Consider the following 4,454-nt stretch of genomic DNA (forward strand, 5'->3'; position numbering starts at 1 on the left):
CCTCCCTAATATGTATAGAAATCTGTCTTACTCAGTAAGAAGGAAACAGGGAATTAAAAAAGGGGAGACAATAAAAAAGGAATCAGGTAAACAGAAACAAAACGATTTGTGAGCAGGGAAAGACTCAAAGCAGAGAAAGATAAATAACGGTGGAAACAATTGTGGAAAGGAAACAGAAATCATAACTATGAATGAGATGAGCTCACTCACAAAAGAGAAGAGGATAAAAAATTGGACTGAAAGTCACAATACCACAATAATTTGTCCACAAGAAATTCATTTAAATCAGGGAGAGACTTACAGTGTAAAGGTAAAGGTCTCGAGTAAAATATACTATGCTTCAGCTACATTTATTTTTTTTTAAACCCTAAACTTCTGTGTATTGGCTCATAGGTGGAAGAGTGGTAAGGGTGGGCAATGGGGGTCAAGTGACTTGCCCAGGGTCACACAGCTGGGAAGTGTCTGAGGCCCGCTTTGAACCTAGGACATATCGTCTCTAAGCCTGACTCTCAATCCACTGAGCTACCCATCTGCTCCACTTCAGCTACATTTAAAAATAAAAAAGCAGGAGTAGCAATTATGTTTTCAATCAAAGCAAATTTCACAATTGACCTGATTAAAAGAGATAGAAAGGAAATTAAATATTAATAAAAGGAACCATAGACATCTTGAGAAAACTTAATGGAAACAGAAATAAAGCTTTCTCTTTTGTTTTTCAAAAGCTCATGGTATCTTCAGAAAAAATTGATCATATAATAGGACATAAAATTCTCATAAGTAAATGCAGGAAAGAAAAAAATATGAAAAGAATCCTTCTCATAGTGTAATACTGTCAACGTTACACTGAATGGATGACTGCAGAAAAAAGTCTAAAAAGTAGATAAAAACTAAAAATATTATATTAAAGAATGAGAAGGCTCAAAAATAATCAAAAACTAAATTTAAAAGATTGACAACTAGAGGCAACATACAAAATTTTGGTTTGCAGCCAAAGCAAAATACTCAGAGGATAATTCCTATCTCGAAATGCTTACATCAATAAAGGAGAGAAAGAGTATATCAATGAATTTGGGATGCAAATAAAAAATTACAAAAAGAATAAATTAAAAACCCCAATTAGACATCAAATAAGAAACTCTGAAATCAAAGGAGAAAGTAATGAAACTGAAAATAAGAAAATCATAGAACTAACAAGTAAGACAAGGAATTGTTTTATGAAAAATCAATGAAATAGAAAAAAATGATTAGTTTCATTTATAAAAAAGAAGAAAACCAAATTACAGGTTATAAAAATGAAAAGGGTGAGATTACAATCATTAAAACAATTATTAGTTATTTTGCCCAAATATATGCCAATGAATCTAACAATCTAAATTAAATGCATGGATAAAGAGATATAAATTATGCAGATTAACAAATGAGGAAACAATATTTGAACAATTCCACCTCAAAATAAAGAAGTTGAACAAGCAATCAATGAACTCAGCAAGAAAAAAAAAAACTTCAGGGCCAGGTAAATTCTACCAAACATTTAAAGAACAATCAATTTCAATAAAAGAGAAATTATTCAGAAAAATAGTCGAAGGGTGACTGGTGGTTAGTGGCTGTTAAGGTTTTGGGAACCCAGGGAATGAGTCCCACCCTTGGACTTCCTTTATAACAGAGCTAAGCCTTACCCTGCCTAGAGTTCTGGAGCCCTGTGGTCGCAGCACGGGGGGAATGAAGGGCTCCAGCTCTGTCATTGGAAGACGGGTATGTACCTACCTCCAAGAGGCACAGCCACAGCTTGGGGAGACCCTGGCTGCTGGTCTGCTGGAACTGGACAAGGAGGAAGAGGATGAAAAGGAGGTGACCATCTGAGGCCAGGAGGCACCAAAGAGAGAACCTGGAGCCTCAAGACTTAGATTGTGAGCTCTTTAAAGGAAGACCTTTCGCCTCTCCCATCAGTTAGAGTAAGTTGGCAGTGAAGAGAACATGTTTGGTGGTTATGACAGTTTTACTGAATACTCTTTTTTAACTCCCTTAGATTGAAAATATATGCAATATCTTGAGCATGTAATAATTATGGCACAACCTGTTTTTGAAAAACTTTGTTGAAGAAACACAAAGACCAGTGAATTTGATATTATTGCTACTGACAGTAAGTTGGCTGAACTTAAAACACTGGATTCTAAAAAGACTGAGTTTGCAAGAAAATGTGACCATCAAACCTGGAGATGACCTTTTGCATGATGTACCATGTTCACAGGTTTTATATTTTGAAGAAACAAAGAACTCTTCAAGTGATTCGAATTGCCAGTCTGCTAAAGAAACTTATCCTCTATATTCTCACCAGACTTTGAATGATACACCTGTGGAATAACCCGAGCAAAAGAAAAATTCATCTTCTAAAAGCTCAGAATCTGATATGAATAGAAGAATCCTCAAAGATCATTTGAAAAGTGCCTTGATAGGAAATGCCAAAGCCCAGCTGCCTGAGTTTTCCAAGAAAGAAGCTATCCTATCTGAAGAGATTAATGTTGCTTAAAAAAATGAATCTTCTGATGACCTAAGTTCTTTTTTTTTTCATTACCCAGAAAAGTTAGAGACTTGTTTGAGCAATTCAAGAGGATTAAAATATTATATGATTGGCAACATACTTAACATTAACATGTCTTCAGCAGAGAAAGAATTTTATATATTCACTGCCCACCAGTGATGGGAAAACTCTTGTAGCTGAGACTTTAATGCTTCAAGATTTTCTTTGTGAGCAGAAGAATGTTTTGATGATTCTACCATATGTAACTATTGTCCAATCAAATATTTCAAACTTGTCAGGTTTTGGCTTGGAGCTGGGTTTTCTTGTTGAAGAATATGCAGGAAGTAAGGAAGATTTCCTCTACTTAAAAGAAGAGGGAAAAAATCTTTGTATATTGCTACTATTGAAAAGGGAAATGGTCTGGTCAACTCATTAATTGAAGATGGAAGAATTAACAAATTGGGTCTAGTTGTCATAGATGAGTTGCACATAACTGGTGAAGGAAGCCAAGAGGTCATACTGATAATTACCTTAGCAAAAATTCTTTATACAAGCAAAACTACTCAAATTATTGGCACAAGTTCAACATTAAACAATGTTGAAGAATTACAAGAATTCCTGAAAGCAGAATATTATACTAGTAAATTTAGACAGGTAGAATTAAAAGAATATCTAAAAATAAATGATTCTTTCTTTGAAGTTGACATCAAATCAGAGAAAGACTATACTTTTTCTCATCTACTAAAATGCAAGTGTTCTGATAATCTCAAAAAGATAGATCCTAGTCATTTATTAGCTTTGATGAGTGAAGTTATTCCTAGCTATACCTGCTTGGTTTTTTGTCCTACTAAGAAAAATCTGTGAAAATGTAGCATATATGATATGCAAGTTTTTGAACAAGGACTATCTAAAACACAGAGAAAAAGAAAAATGTGATTTCCCTAAAATCTTGAAGAATGTTGGTAATGGCAACCTGTGTCCTGTTCTCAAGTGTACCATTCCATTCTGAGTTGCATATCACCATAGTGGCCTTACTAACGATGAAAGGAAGATCTTAGGGGAAGCTTATGCCACAGAAATCTTTTACCTTCTAACTTGCACTTCATCTTTAGCAGGTGGAGTGAATCTACCAGAACAAAAAGTTATTTTGAGAGCATCCTACATTGCAACAGTTTTTAAAGAGAAATCAGCCTCCACAGATGATTGGCAGAGCTGATTGAGGTGGAATAGATAATGTTGGTGACAGTATCCTTATTTTACAAGAAAAAGACAAGCATTTGGCACTAGATTTAGTAAGCAGCCCACTAGAGAATGGTTATAGTCATCTAGGACAAGAAGTCACTAAAGATTGGGCTAAAAATAGCAAGAAATCTTGAAGATATATATCATTTTATGTGTGGTACATTTTTTTGGCATTCAGCAAAAGTGTTTATCCAAAGAAAAAAGCCTTTGGGAAACATCTAGGAAAGCAATGGAAAACCTAGTAGAAAAAGGACTCCTACAAAGAAAAAAATATTTGTAAGAAAGAAGAATTCCAGCGTCATATACAAATCACAAAATTAGGGCAAGCATCTTTAAAAGGAACTTTAGATTTGACTTACTGTTAAATTCATCAACATGACTGACCATGTCAATAACAAAACCAATACAAATCATAGGATTATTTCAATAGATATAAAAAATTTTTTTGACCAAATACCAAATCCATTGCTATTAAAAACACAAGGGAATATTTAAGTACATGGAACATACTCCAGAATGATAAACAGTACTTATCTAACTAAAACCTTCTGCAAACATTATATGAATTAGGGACAAATTAAAAGCCTTGCCAATAAGATTAGGAGTAAAACAAGGATGCCCATTATCACTACTAAAGTTCAATATTGAACTAGAAAAGCTAGCTATAGAAGTAAGAGAAGAAATTGAAATAATT

At 34.0% G+C, this 4,454-nt stretch overlaps 1 pseudogene; it reads left to right on the top strand.

The window, feature by feature from the left end:
- The first annotated feature begins 1,719 nt into the window (after window positions 1–1,719).
- Window positions 1,720–4,125, top strand: LOC123231720 (annotated as a pseudogene).
- Window positions 4,126–4,454: the final 329 nt, after the last annotated feature.

The sequence above is a fragment of the Gracilinanus agilis genome, chromosome 1, assembly GCF_016433145.1.
Source record: "Gracilinanus agilis isolate LMUSP501 chromosome 1, AgileGrace, whole genome shotgun sequence".
Lineage (NCBI taxonomy): Eukaryota > Metazoa > Chordata > Mammalia > Didelphimorphia > Didelphidae > Gracilinanus > Gracilinanus agilis.